We start from the raw sequence: 15,831 nt of genomic DNA on the forward strand, positions 1-15,831 counted from the left end.
GGCTCGCCGCCGTTGCCTTTGAGCGGCTGGCACAGGCCTGGGCGCAGCACTGATTAGATCGCTGTCACCAGGGAACAGGAAGGTTAATTGCCATTCTCTTTGTGTGCCGCTCGGAGAGGAGACCAATTTCAGCTCAGTAGCAACAAAGTGTTGCCTGCTTGCTTTGGATGGGGGCAGGGGGAAAGCAAACCAGTGGAAGGCAGGGAGGGAGGGGAGCGGAGGCGGGGAGGGGGGTGTTGGACAAGCGGGCAGGATTGTGCATGGACTTTGAGCATAGCTGTGTCTTGTCTAGTCTAGCAAAAGAGAAGTGCTTAACAAGTATTAAGAGACACAAATAATTCTCCTTTTCTCCTCTCGCCCATTCTTTTCTCTCTTTCTCTTTGCTTGTAAATCCTGCTTATCGCATCTGAATAGCAGAATGGTTTCACACCGGACCTTTAATCTGGCCCAGAGCAGCCCCCAGAGGGGCAAAGTGGCTGAGGATTACCTTTTATTTTATTTGATTTTTTTTAGCTTTCTTCCACTCCTCCCCTCCCTCGTGTTTTTTTTTTTTTTTTTTTTGCTTTCCCCTTGCTCTGCATTTGTTCTTGGAAGGAGTGAGGAGCAAAGGCTTAAGGGGGGGAAGGGCAAAAAAGAAGTGTGTAGGGGGTGTTACAAACTTAAGGGGATCTGGACCTATTCAGAGCGACTTGTCCATAGCCTTGCTGCTTTTGTTCGCCTGCCATTCTTTAGCTGATTTCTTCACTCTAGTAAAAGCGCTTTAATTCCCTTGTAGATACCGAGAATCCCTCCTTCTCCAGCTCTCCCCTCCTTCTCCTCCTGCAGCCCCGCGCACCCTCTTTCACTTTCTCAGACTCTTTATCCAGTGTCCTCCTAACCACCATCAAAGCCCAGAAATTGTCCAGTTTGCTTTCAGAAGAAAGAAAGAGAGGGAAGGAGCAGGAGGAGCCAGAGGAGATGGGGAGCGGGGTGTGTGTGTGCACACACGTACATCTTTACATGGGTCGCACCTGCCCCATGCTGGAGGTTTTTTCGGCTCTCCCTGACTTTTCTGATGTGGGTTTTGCTCCCAGGATGCTTTATTCATGGCCTGTTCAGCTCCAGGTGTAAGACATCTGTAAGTCAGCCAGCGTTGGAGGATGCAGGATTCAAGGCGAGGTTGGACAGGGCTCTGAGCAACCTGATCTAGTTAAAGATGTCTCTGCTCACTGCAGGGGGTTTGGCCTCTAAAGGTCCCCTCCAACCCAAACCATTCTGTGATTCTGTGAACTCACACCCAGCCCTAGCTGAAGGCTGCCCGAGCTGGTGCTAGTGAGTGTCACCAGGGTACACACCAGGAGGTTGGCGTGGGCTCGAGACCCCACCGCAGACCCAGGGCAGGTGTAACTGGACCAGTAACAAGGTCAGCAGGGCAGCATCCCCACCAGCTTCAGGATGCTGAGGGAGAGGTTAGTCTTCTCCCACATTTAGGGAGGAGAGATTTTCCCCCAGGGGGAACATCTCAGAGCACCAGGCAATGAATCCCCCTCTGCAGGCACTGAGGGGAGCTGCTGACAGCTTGATGACGGGAATACCTGCCCGTGCCCTCAGTCACCAACTCTCTGGGATAAAACCAGCTCCTTTGCCCATCATTTTGTCTCCAAAGCTCAGGCAGCTGTTCAGCTGCATGGCCTTGTGCAGGACCACAGGGCACCTGACCAGGAGATGCTCAGCTTCAAGAGACGATGTCAATGCCTGATGTGTTGTGAGGACAGGCTCTCTCACTGCATTTCAGGAAGGAAAAAGGCATGACCGAACATCCAGAATTCCCAAAGGCAATGGGGATCTTGGAGGCTGCCCTTGTTCTAGCCAAAGGTTCAGCCATGGGAAATCAAGAACAGGGAACAGACTGAAGCTGCTGGTGCTCATCGGTTCACTCTGTAGGCATGAAGTGAGTTTATTCATGTGAAGTCTTTAGGTGGGATGTCCAAGAACTCACAACTGATCGAGGTAACTGGTTATCAGCCCTCGTTGACTGATAAGAGAAGTTGCCACACTGAGCTCTCCACAGAAAGAGCAATCTCCCATCCTGGCCAAGGCAAGCTGGCATACAGCTCTGGTAAGGGTTTGTGGACGCTCCTGCTGCCAGCCGTAGTCCAGGCCCAGCTGGCACTCATGAAGATAGGAAACCCAGTAAAGAGGAAAGGATTGGCACCGTCCACCAGTGGGGTGAACTGCTGCCTGTCTCACCATGGGGAGAAAGAGGTTCTGCACTGGTTTCCAGGGTTAGCGCCTTTATGGCACGTGCAACCCACTGCCAAGCTCCCAGTTGGTTTCTCTCGGAGTTGTACTTTCGTCTGATGAAAACCAACATTGTAAACTGGCACTGGATCTGCAAACAGCAAGCCAGTCAACAAGGAAAACATTTGGACCAAACCTGGTGTTTGTGAAGCAGTTCTCTGAGCTCCAGCACAGCCTGTGCTGGGATGTCCCTGTTCACCTTTTAGTCACTGCTCCCTGCTTCTAGCGCTGCCTGAGGAGCTCCATCTGCGTGATGGAGCCAACATATGGCATCAGGGAAGCCTTGTGGAGGCACAGGGAGAGGAAGAACAGCAGATCGACCTGTAAAGGTGTTAGATAGACTACCACAACGGGTGTCTGTTCTGCCCTAGGTTATTACTCTGGTAGCAGAAAGGGAGATGAGCCTTTACACCGAATGTGAAGTGCAGCTGATGAAGCATAGGGAGGCATTTCCCAGTGCTGGTTCTGCTGCAGAAGGTGGTAAATTCCTTTCTCTCCTCCTGTCCCACCTTTTGACTTCAGCGTAAATCAGAGCCTTGGTCTTGCCTGTAATGCTCAATACATTGCACTGAATCACAGCCACCTTCATGGTGAGAAGATCCTCTGTGCTGTTTTAGCTGTTACCACCATCATGGTATTTTGAGCTAAACCTAGCAAGTGTGTGAGCCAAAAGCACCCGTGTGCCTGTTGTCACAGCTCAGCTGAAGAGCCAGGGGTTACTTAGACTGGAGAGATGATGTTGAAAGGAGTCAGGCCATCTCAGTTCATTAGCCCAGCTAGTAAACTCACATCTCCGTGAGACCCAGAAGCCTGCATAGAGAGATCCGGAAGAGATCACCCCAGTCTGTGAGGCTGGGATCCTGCTCACTCTGATGTTATCCACACAGGAGATGGAGGCATCTGCAGAACACGAGTTCTGCATGTTTATCTCACCATGGGCTAACAAAACACACATTATCTGTGTGTTTAACTACAAAAGAACATCTGCAAACCACCACATCTGCATTCAGACACCAAACCCCTGAAATGTGGTGCACTACAAGAAAAGAGCAGGGGACAAGGCCGTGTACCTAAAATTAGAGGATCTTGCTGGGGGGAGGGTCACATCTTTATTGCAGTTGATACCTGATGGAAGAAAACTGAAGCCAACTCATAGGGAGGGAATGGGGATGCAGAGATGAGCCTTGTTAGGGCCCCGAGGGCACTGATTGCCCTTAACTGCCCTGACCAGCCTCTCCTGGGGCCCCACCCACCTCTGCCCAAGGCCCAGGAGCTCTATTTAAGGGCAGTCCAGTGCCTTTACTCCTTATCTGGGCTGTGTTATAGCTGTGCCTGTCTTTGGCTCTGCCTCTTGGATGGACCTTGGGCCTATGCTGTAAGTAGCTTGTCCTCTGCCCGGACCCCTTAGGTAGACCCTAGGTTCATCCCCTTGTCTTGGCTGGGACTGTTGTAGGATGGTGTTACGAGCACCCTGCACTGGGGTCACCCTTGGCTCTGGGAGCTGTGGGCCCTTCTGTTCCCTGATGAGCCTTTTCCCCCACCGTGAGCAGTGATGGGATGCAAGGAAGGTTCCCCCCTCCCTGCATGGGTTTTGTTTGCTCAGCCTAAGCACGAGGGGCTGTTATTCATGCTGAGTAGGACAGTCAGAGCCTTGCGCAGGCTGGTGTTGTTGGGTTTTGGTGGGAGAGCCCAGGCATATTTCCAGAGTCTTCCTGGCACTGGGAAGGTTCAGTGTGCTTGGGCACGTGCTGCTTTGCAGAGCAAATTATGGGATCAGGACCTGCTTTTACAACAGGGTTTGTTCCCACGTTGGCCAGGATTAGCTCTCCCCCTTCCCCTCCCAAGCAGTGGGGAACAGGAGAAGCTGAGGCATTTCCTGCAATGACTAATTAGATCCAGCTCCTAACAACAACATGCACCAGAGAAAAGCAAAGCATTAGCCAGGACAAGGTAATGAGACTCTTGCCCTCTCCAACAATTTCTCCTACTAATCCCAGACAAAGCTCCTGATGCTGGACCAAGCTGCCAGGCAGTGTAAATCAGCACTGTTCCACCTCCTTCAGTGGAGCTTTGCTGATTTATAGCAGCTGAAGATTTCTCACCACCAATAATCTACATCTTGAGAAAGAACTTATTTTGTGCACATTCATTTCTAATCCCTCTCTGCATGGATACCAGGGCATGGCTGGTTCCTGGAGGCACGTTAAAGCTGCCACCACCACCATGAAAGGCAGTGCCTCTGCTGACAGAGGTAGGCATGAAGGGTGCTGCTGCTTTTACAGGTGCCTGATTCCTCCTGCAGCCACCCTGGTGCTGTTGGATTCAGCTGCAGGCCAAGTGCCCGAGCAGTTTAATAACGAATGATACACGCATTGCCAGTGATGAGTAATTCACACAGCAGTGTGTGTAGCACAGCTGCTGTCTAAGCACCTGGCCCTCAAAGGGTGAATGAACATTAAGATTGTCCCATAAAAGCCAGTCCAGCAGTTGCGTGTTTTATGAATGGAGGTGGCAACCTGAAGTAGCATTTTTGCAGCCGTTGGCTGGTAGTGGAAGATGATTTGTGGTATGGTTCACTGAGGTGTTGGCCAAAGTCTGGACTAGATGGGAGCATGGTGGGGAGGCCTAAGGAATATGGGAGGAGGTTTAGGAACACCCAGGAGCAGAGGGACATGGAGCATTGACAGGTAATTGGGAGGAATTGGAGCAAGAGCGCTCCAGTTTTCCAGCCAGAGTTTCCAGAGGAGATGTATCTGGACTTGCTTAGAAGTCAGAAAGGGATGGGCACTACAGCTCCCATTTTCTCTCCTTTCCTTTGAGCCAAAACCATGGGATGTCACAGGTAGCAGGTCAAACGGCTGGCGGAGGTGTGCTGCAGGTCACCCTGGGGCACCCAGTGCTTCAGCTCACAGACCATCAGGGTGTAGATTTGGTTCCATGTGCGTAAGCAAGGAGATGGTGACTGCCAAGCAGGGATCGCAGTTGGTGTGTGGGTGCTCAAGACCAGGTGAAATGATGTACATCTCAGGAGAAAGTGGTTTAGCAGCTCCTGTAAGTTGAGTGCTGATCAGCCCCTGGCCAACAGGTGAAATCCAGCTGGCTGGGTTGTCCTCTCTGGTGCCTTCACCTCTTCCTCCAGACCCTTGCAGCTCCATCCCTGCCTTCCTGTCCCAATGACAGGGGAATTAGATGTGTCTCATCTTGTAACTGGGCATGCACCCAGCACAACAGGGGACCTGGCACTTTGGCCTTGGCACGGATGCTTCCAGCCAAGGGGCAAGGGCTGCATTTTCTAGCGTGTCCCTACAGCATCTCCAGAACAGGGAACTTCTTCCAGATCAATTCCACACCCTGGGTTTGCAGCTAGGAGAGGGGGTTGAGATCAGCATCAGGACTGCAAGATTAAACTGAGGCCAACCCCCCCCCATCTTGACTTGCAAGAAACAATCTCCTCCTGCAGCAGCGAGCCCCATGTCTTCAAGAGTACAGACTTCTCCAAAGTGATACCTAAGTCCATGCAGTGTGCCTTGTGTTTTGCAGTGCCCTCAGTGTCTTCATCCAGAGTGCAGCCCTTGCTTGGGATGGAAAATACAGCCCAAAGAAGTAATGCTGAGCATGAATGTATTTTTGACACAAAATCCACTCCTTCCCATGAGCCACCGCTGCCCTCTTGGCTGCTCTGGTGCAGGCATGTTGGTGAAAGAAAATTCTTTTTCCACATTTCCTTCCTCCCATGGGAATGTCACCCCTTCTCCTCTTGGGAAGCATCATCCAGCCCCTTTGGAGCACAAGCTGGGGAAGGTGCCGGGAGGAACAGGGGAGGGAGAGGAGGAGCTGGAGATGTTTGCTCGCAAATAAAGGACTGTGTGCTTAACCACTCTTCCTCTGCCTATCCCCACCCGGCAGCGTTTGCTCAGCAAACACTGCTAATTCACCAGCTTTCCAACGTTTGATTCAGTCTGCAAAAGCAAACCTTGCATCCCATGTCCCCAGTGGCCTCCTCTTCTCCCCTCCTTCCCCCCCCAAGATGTGCTGCTCAGCACCAGCCCTCTGCTCTTTGCCACAAAGCTGCTCTTTGCTTCCACCCCCAAAATCTGGGAGCTGATTAAAATCAGGCCGTGGTGCATGTGGTGGGCAGGTGATGCAGCAGCCTCCTGTGCAGCAAAGCTCTCCTGCCAGCCCTCCTGAACATGTGGGAAAGCACAAGCCTGGATGGTGTTTTCCTGGGATGCTACCAGTGGCCCAGACACCAGGCTCCAGCCGGCTGATAAGGGGTGAGCACAGGTTTGGGTATGAGGATGGTCATGAGCCAGGTTATGTGGAGGTGGAAGAGGGAGAGCTGGTGTGGAATGGAGGCAGTGATGGTTGGTTTTCCCCCTGGAGAAAGGCAAGAGGTTTTGTAGAGGGGCGGGGGGAACTGCAGCCCTGATTGCACAGGGGGCTCAGCACCTCTTTTGTTTTTGACTGGGTTATTTGTAACCAGGACCTTCCCTAAGGATGGGGCTTAGACCCTTCGTCTGCTCTGGCCGCAGCAGTGGGAAACTTGAAGGTGCCCACTAAAGGAGTTGCTGGTTTACAGTATCAAACCACCAGACAGGAGAAAACAACCTGAAACCACCATGTTCACCCAGGCTTTGTCTTACATAGTCATCAGCTACTACGGTATAAAATAGTATGGAGGTACCATAGGGTGCAATGGTATTTTCCTTTTGGAAACTTGGTTTATCGGCCATGCCTACCAGCAGTGCTGAAGTAAGGAGATACCAGGGCTGCCTGGCTCCGGGTGTGCTTGGACAAGGGGCTGGAAGAACCATGGTGCTCTGGCCAGATAGCTCACACCCGGGCGCTGCATCTTCACCGTGCTTCGCCTGATCACGCTTGAAGCCGGTGTTGTAAAACAGTACACGGGCCTTTTCTTTCTCCTGCTCAGCCCCTGGTCTAACTTAGTACGGGGAAACACGTACGGGGATTCAGAGCCAGGACCAAACTCCAGGGAGGCTTGGCTTGCTGTGTTTGGGTTTGGTTTGCCTTGCGGCTTTTGTTGTAGCTGTTAGGAGAGCTGCAGTTCTCAGCCACGCTCTGCCAGCCTTCGTCCTGGCAGGACCTCATGCTGTGGGCATCCAGGCGTCCATCACCCGTGCGTGAGCTGCAAACATGTGGGTGCTAAAGGCCACAGCATGTCCCTGCTGCGCTCCTGGAAAAGGAGACTGGCTTGGGAAAGCAACGCACTCCGCTTGCCTATCTGCATGGGAAGCATCCCCCTGTCACTTAAAAGCGGCCCTGGAGCTCAGGCAGTGACATATGCTCCCTTCTGGCCGCCTCTCCCGCCCGCCTTTCATCGCAGGTCCTCGCAGGAGGCCCATTAAACACTTTGCTGACCTTGGACCTCTGCCCGCGACAGCTGCCCGTGAGCGCGGGCAGGAGCGTGCTTCCACCGCCCCATGCCCGCCGGAGCTGTCACCGGTGATTTACCACGCTGCGGCCGCGATGCTGAGCGCAGGGACACCGGCACTGCTTGGATGGGGAGGGAGGGGGGGAGGGAGAGCTGGGGTGGCACGGCGATGCCATGGGGCAGTGGCAAGCTGCTCTGCGTATCTGCTAGCCAAGCTGCCCCTCTTAATGCCCCTCCGGGTTCAACCCTGGGTCTTAATTTTCCAGTTGACTACACTTGTTTCTAGCGGGAGCGAGAGGGGAGATGCAGATTAAAATGGTCACAGCCCCTGGCGCTATGTCTGCGGCTGGAGGATGGATAACAACCGGGGTGGGCTATTTTCCCCCTCCTCATGCTGTCCTGATGGGACCAACCCTACCGTGGAGGCACTTCTGGTGGAAGGGTGATGTCTCCCAGCCATGGGCTTTTGAGTGAGGTGTGGGGACACAGCTGGGCTGGTTTCGCATCAGGGATCAGACTGGTGCTCCCCAGACCATCCCACACACGCTACTGTCCAGGACAGCATCCTTTGGGTATGGCATTAAGCCCTTGCCAGTTTAGTTCTTGATTTTACACCCTGAATCTGAGCCATCACCCCAACATATCCTGCACAGCCTTTCAGATTACCTGGCCTTATCTCTAACCCCCAAATTTTTCTGTGACAACTTATACAAGATCTTCCATGGTCTTAACAGAGCCTGATAGCCCCCTCCCAAGCCCCTCATGCCCCATCTCTGGGGTCCTCTCCACTGCTGGAAAGCCCCAGAGCAGGTTTTGTCCCCAAGTGACGCCCTCCAGCGTTTCTCAGGGCTGTCCCAGGGCATTCTTCTTATCTTGAGTTTGCAACGTGAAATGCTGAGGTTTAGGCTGTTCCTTGGGAGGAAAAGCAAACAAGAGCTGCCCCCTCAGGCTGTTTGCAGGCAGTTGGGAGAGAAGCAGCCGTGTGAACCCATCCCAACGTGTACTTCAGCTGCACCGCCAGGAGACAAGGCAGTGGCAAGCTGCAGAGCTGCACCCCTCTCTTCTCCCATCTGTATCTCGGGTGAGCCTTAGGGGAAAAAGGGTATGAAAGCATTTCTAGCTGTACCACCCTGTTCATCACATCCCCATGGTCAGAAAGAGAAATCTTCACCACCCATGTGCCTGTAAGAGCATGTTTGGTAGTAAAGAGGTTCTGCTGGGAGCCTGGTGGGATATAGGGTGGGTTACCAAAAGAAGGAGACATAGCTGCTTTCCAGGGGAAATTAGTATGTATGTGGGCAAGGGAGGAAAATGTGAATTTCTGCGTCAGGTGCAGGGTGGTTGCTCGGGGAACGTCTTCAAGGGATGAGAAAGTTTTCCCTCCAGACAAGCTGCAAGCACCTGTTAAATTAGTCCAACCTCCCCACAGTGAGCTTATTTCCCTCCCCTGTGATGGTGAGCAAATGCTCATCTGAAGCTTGGGTATTCCTGGTAACAAGCTTGCACCTTTTTAGTCAACCCAGCATGTAGAAATGTCCCCGGGAGCTTTTTATGATGTTGTCCCCACCCTGAGGGGAGAAATCCCCAAGACCTGTTGCCCATCAGAGGTCACCTTCCCTTTGTGCCTGGAGGTCAGGCATGGGTGCAGGGGAGGGTCTATTTGCAGCCATGGTGGCTGCAGTCTGGGATTTCTTTGCACCCAGAAGATAGCCAAGCTGTGATTTTTTTCAGAAATAACCTTTGATTTTGAATGCATTTATGAGCAAGGCAGTTCAAAGGCAGTTTGCCCACAGCCGGCAGGCTTGCACCACTCCTACAGTATCTCTGTTGGACACAGCAGAACTTGGGGACATGAAACTGAGGATCTAAAACTTGGCGTGCCTTTGAAAAATCTTCACTTGGAGACTTTGCTTGACATAGCGAGGAACAAAAAAGGATTTGGAGTTGCGCAGGGGCATGGAAGGAGCAAGATATGAAGGAGAAATGCTGCTCTTGATGCTGCCATTGCTATCTTTGTGCCTTGCCTCGGAAATAAATGCCCTGAGAGGTGCTGGGCTGAGGCCTGCTGGCTTATTTCTCTGCTTAGCCACGAAATCCCATCACTCTTTGCTTGGTTGGCTTGGAAAAGAACCACCCTTCAAGGCTTTGGGGTTGTGTCTTCATTCCTACTGATGAATTTCTTGTTGTGGAAAGCTCTTCAGAACCCAATCTGCTTAAGCTGTAACTGGGAGGTGCTGGTGGAGTGAGTGGTGGGACCGGCAGGTATGATCCGGTGTGGGAAACCTCTGCTGCAACCTCACAGTTGTCATTGCAGAGATGCTTTGCTCTTGGTGGCCGGTGCTGGATGCATCGCTGAAGCCACCCAGAGCCTGGGAATCTCCTGGGGGCGGAAGGCGGGAGGGTGGAGCCTGTGGGGGAGCAGGAAGGAGCTGGGCTGGTGCTCTGGTACCCACTGTTGGGAACACCCTGGAGCAGACTGAGCTGCCCTTTTTGCACCAGCTCCCATACGTGTCCCATGTTGGTCACCTCCTTGGCTGGGAGAGGCCAGGAGAGCTCTCCCAGCCCCGGCTGTGCCTCCAAAGTGTGCTGCCCTGCAGAAGGAGTCCTCCTTCATCCCCCCCCTTTGTATTATTATTTCCCCCCCTCTTTAAATTCATCTCCCTCCGCCATCCGGGGCTGTCCCTGCTGGAAAATTACTCTCACAAAAGCTCCCTCAGCAGTAATTACCTAAATGGGGGGAAGGGAGGGGAGATCCATTTAGAATCCACTTCATTGTGGGATTAGCTAATTAATTAACGGTTTCACTGACAACTCGAAGGGGAAGAGTGTGTTAAATAGGAAGGCTTCGGAGCTTGATTTATGTGATTTGACACCCACGGTCCCTCCGCCAACTTGCCATCCTGCCTTCCCCTGGCTGTGGGGTCCCGCTCGCCGGCTCTCTGGGGAGGCCGTGGGGACGGTGCCTGCCTGGGGCTGGCAGAAGGCTGGGACGCGTGTGCCTGTGCGTGGGGAGACAAAGCAGAGGTGGGTGGGAGCAGGGGGTTATTAGCTGGCAGATGAAGCTGGGCTTGGAGGCGGCCGTGGCCACCAGGCTGGCAGGGCCACCCATCTGCCTGGCTCTGGCACAAAGGGCCGGGGAGGAGGAGGAGGAGGATGGTCCTGCTCCTCAGCCCCCTGTCCCACCCTCTGTTGCTGGAAGAAGGAGGCCGTGCAAAGCCCCCTCCGTCTGGTCACCCTCCGTGCTCTGCCTGCGGCGATTGCAGTGGGTCCGTGGGTGGGGACAGGGTGCAGGGTGCATGGCCCCTGACTACAAAAAAACCTGCTGAGAAGTCTGGTGGCCCCAACCAGCGGATTAGTCCTCTCCTCTGCCACGGGCTCCCTGTGCAGCCCTGGGCATGTCTCCCACCCCCGCGGTGCCTGCTTTCCCTGCCCATCACCCAGTGTGGTCCCTCGGCTCCGCACCTCCAGACTGGCAACTCCCTTGGGAAGTGTCCTGGGCACCAAACCCGACTGCACATCCCCAAGCCTGCTCCTCACAGAGCTGGCATCGGTGCTAACCCCAAGCCAGTCTCCCTTTGGGGGCTGATCCTCATCACCCAGTGGCTGGGGAAGACCTCAAACTGCACCAGGGATGGGGCTGGCCAGGGTGGCTGTGCAGAAGAGAGGCCCAGCATGGCCCTATCCACACATGCCCATGCCCAGCCCTGTGGGGGGTGCAGGCTGCTTGGCCCAGTATATCTTATGCCACAGCTGGAATGAGTTTGTTGGGTCTCAGGTGGGAGTAGCTGCCCTGGGCTGGAGCAGGCTCCCAGCAGCAGGAGGATGGTGACCCCAATTCCCCCCTCAAGCATCCCTGGCTTTGACTATGCTCTGGCCACCTTCCCCTCTATATTTTTTTTTTTTTTTTTTTTTTTTATGTGGAGCTGAGGGTTCCTGGAGCAGATCAGGGTTCAGAGCCTGGTCTGCCCACCACCTAAATTCAGCCCCTGCTGCCTGCTGCCTCTCACCCACCCTGGCATCTTGAGGGACAGCCAGCTGTCTATTTGGATGGGGAAAAGAAAACTCGAAAGTTTCCAGCTGGATTTGTTAATTTGAGCCAAAGGTTAAGACGTGTATTGAAAAAACATGCTTTTTTGGGGGGTTAATTTGCATTTGTTTGTTTGTTTGCATTCTGCAAAGGCTGTAATTCCCCTTGGAGGGAACAAAACTGTGAAGTTTCACACCTTCGCTGGAGGTGAAAATTTCTCACGTTTGTTGCAAACCCACGGATTGGTTTGGGGAGAGATAAGGGGGGGGCTGGGGGGAGAGAGCAGCAGGGCTGGGTTTCCTTCCACTTTCATCTGTTTCTGCAAGGATGAAGGGGAAATACTGATTAACAGTTGCACCGGAGCTGCCCGTCCATCCTGGAAAACTGGAGGGTGCCGGAGGAACGTGGTAGGGGACGAGGTAGAACACCCAGAGCGATTGCTCCAGCGCTTGGCCATGGGATGGGCGTGGGGAAGTTGGCGGGCAGGTAGCCAGGCTCATCCCCACCTCTCTGCCCCACTGCAGGGCTGGAGGGATGCTCCTGCCCCCACCCTGCTGGCAATTGGCCCTGACCCCCCCAGCACTGCCCAAAACCTCTCGCCGTTGACTTTGACGATTGTTTCAGCCACTTGAACGCTGGAGGCAGGGAGCGGGTTAAATCTAAATAAATGTTAAATCCCAAGTAAATAAATAAAGGTAGTTCTGGGGTGGGGTGCTCCCATGTCTGGCAGGCCTGCGCTCCCCCCGTGTGTGTCCCCCCCTAGCACTTTGATTGCTTTTTTTGATGGCTTCTAAATAGAGGCGCCCGATCGCATCTGGGATGAAAATGAAACAGATTTCATTTTTCACACGCGGCACAATGGCTGCGCTGACAAAAGAGGAAGGCGGCCCATTGTCCCGCTCTGCATCTTCACATCCTACCTCTGTCCCCCGAATTAACCCCTTTCACCTCCGCCTTTGTGGCGACACCACTTCGGAGCCGCCGAACAAAGGCGGCAGAAAGCCCTCGCCGTGTACCGGGGGGGCGGGTGGCGGTAGGGGGGCAGCGGGCTGAGGCACGTTGGTGTCCCTCATCTTGCTTCCCGGGGCTAGCGGTGGCCATTCCTGTCCCCTTCCCATCAGTCGCTTGCCAAGCAGGACCTTCTCCGTCAGGTCCTACCTGCATCCCTGGCTGCGAGGGGTGAGGAGGGGGCGTTTCTTGTCCCCGCACCTCCTCTTCCACCAGGATGTGGGGTTTGCAGCAGCAGGATCAGACCCAGAGGGCAGCTTCACCCAAGGAGCCCTGGAGGAGCCTTCCACAGCGTCGTGGCCCTGGCTGTGCTGTGCGGTTGTGTGACACCTGGAGGGTCCTGCTCCCTGGGCCTGAGACCTGCTAGACCAAGACCCAGAGCTTTGGTGGCCCCATTAACCACGTTCTCCTTTTGCACCTTAAGGGTTCATTGGGCTTTTTTTGTTTCTTCCATAGCTTTTTATTACCAGCTACATGATGATTTGGCTTATCGTGCTTAGATCCCAGTTGTGCAAAAATACAGAGCTAAAGGGGGGGTACGGGGAGGCGCGAGGAAAGAGCAAAGTTCTCTTCTGCAATGCTCAGAAGCATTTGGGATTTGCTCAGGCTGGTTCTGATCCTTGCCTCATGCCCTTATGGGGAGCACAGGAGGACGGGCACGGCTGCTGAAGCCAGGACTGAGTTGCACACCAGCGCAGGGTTGCATCATGGCTTCGGCAGCAGAGTTTTAAATCCATGGGAAAGTGATTTCAGAGATTTCAGCATTTCTTGGAGCTGGGGGAAATCTTGGGATTTGTCTCCCCGGCATGTTGGTTTATCTCCTCGAGGTCTCATTTCGGGGAGGATGCCGTATTTTGTTTCGCCTGATCGTTCTGACTCCCGCACTCACATCTATCTGACAAGCCATTCTGTTCAAAGATGACACCGCTGCGATGAAGCCTGCGATAATTTCCTCCGTCCCTGCAATCAATGCCCTCTCATGCAACGGCTGCCTTCAGCCACAGCGGTATTTTTAGATGAAAAAAAAAAAGAAATCACACCCAGAGCTTTGTTTTTCTCTTTCCGAGCTCAGTCTTCACCACAGGCCCCCGGCGTGCTGTGGTCAGCTGCTCATCGTGGGGTCCTGTGGCTGTTTGCTGCCTCCTTGGGCTTCCCTGCCCAGGATGCCCACTTGCATTTGAGTAGGACAGTGGGGAAGGATCAGGCCCGGCAGATATTTTGGAGGGGGGGTGGATTTTGCTAGCAGTGGAATTTCCTTTCCCCAACCAGAAGGTCACCATGTGCCCTGCAGAGTGGACAAGGACCTGGCCAGCTGATGTCCCTGGTGGTACCCAGGGCCGCGCGGTCCCTCTCCCTCTCTGCGGCTGCCTTGTGCAGCTCCCGACTGCAGCATCCCTTTAAATAGCGAGGGACTGCACTCCCACCCGGGGCCTGCAGAAGGTTAGATAAGAGAATACAAAATACAATGCTTGCCCTTTTTTTTATATCTTTCCTTTTTTATTATCTTCTTATGGCTTTAGAATTATCTTCACAGACACTACATGAATTTAGTCAGGGCAGGTAAGGTCACACACAGACACAGTTGCTCATATTTATGTATATTCACCAGGCAAAGGAGATAAATGGGAAAACAGGCGCAGAGGGGGACGGGGAGGGGAGGCAGGCGGGCGGGGGAGGACGGGATGCATCCACCCCAAGGTAGGGTGGGGAGGGGCAGCAAGTGGGCATGGGCATCAGGGCCATGACTAAGGTGGGGTTGAGTTGGGTACCATGGCATGCGATGGAGGGGCAGCTGGACAACAGCCTGGAGGAGGAAGAACAGCACCTGGGCAATGGCAAGGCCATTTCTTGTGCTGTGGTGTTAGAGCCTGTGATGGGAGGGTGGGCAGGATTTTGTGCAAGGCTGGTGGAATATCAGCCCTGAAAGTCTTGGGGTTTGGTCAAGCCCTATCTTCTGCACTTTTGTGACCACAGGATTCAAGTCAGCAACTTCATGGGTGGGCTTATAAAGCAGGGTTCAGCTAGTTCAAGCTTTGATAGCTCAGTTAAGACACCAAAAAGTTAGGTGAGATGATTCTAACTCCTGGTCCTTGGTGCTGTGTCCAGGCTCTGGCTTCCAGGTCAGATGACATCATGGACAGGTGGAGGTGACCACATCACAGAGAGATGGAGACGGTCACGCCATGGAGACATGGAGATGATGACATCATGGAGAGATGGAGATGACCACATCATGATGAGGTTGGTACCCTGTGACCTCATGCTGGCTGTGGCTGGAAGGCAGGCCATGTCAGAAGGGTGTGAGCGGTGGTGAGCTCCAGTTCTTGATCAAGGTCTGGCTACAGGCAGCACAGAGTGGGAGCTGATGGTTCGAGTGCTGCCCGTGCTGAATCGTGGTAGACCCGGGACATGGGAAGCTCAAGCTGGGGTTTTACAGGTGGTGAGATTTAGGTGGGCACACTCCCCAGAGATGTGGGGATGGCATCCTGGGGGCTGCTGCAGCCTGGGAACCAGCTGGGCTGGGCCATGGGGCAGCACCGTCTCCCTGCCACCCTACACAGGGCAGGCTGGGGGGAGCTGGGCGGGGGGGGGCTCAGAGGTGACAGAAATCCTGTGGCAACGGGTCCCCTTCCTTGGGAAGTCCCATCGCTGCTGGGCATGCAGGAGCGCAAGCAGCTCCAGCCTGAGCAGTTGCAGCCTTGCGTGAGGCAGAAGGGACCTCAAACGCGTGGGCAGGGTGACAAATGACATTTGTAGAGCTGCTGAGAAGACCAAAACACTGACCTGAGCTCAAAGTGACCTGGTACCCACTCAGCCGCTGCTTGCCAGCACCTTCTCAGGAGAAGTATAGCAGACTGAGAGTCCTAAAGTGCTGCTGAAATCAGGGTCAGCTTGTCCAACCCTTAATCATGCCAGGTGGCACCTACCCACATGAGCCTTTTAATTGCCACCCATGGGGTCACCCATCCCTGGTGTCCATGAGCATCCAAAGGGCTGAGCACCATCTGTCTCCTGCAAGCCCAACTTCCCATGGGCTCCAAGCTGCGAGCCCACAAACCAGGAGGTGTTGGGCCAACCGTCAAAGAAACGCAGCGATGAAGGTGACTTTGCAAAGGTCTCTTTC

The sequence above is a fragment of the Egretta garzetta genome, unplaced genomic scaffold (assembly GCF_000687185.1).
Source record: "Egretta garzetta isolate BGI_Z169 unplaced genomic scaffold, ASM68718v1 scaffold7, whole genome shotgun sequence".
NCBI lineage: Eukaryota > Metazoa > Chordata > Aves > Pelecaniformes > Ardeidae > Egretta > Egretta garzetta.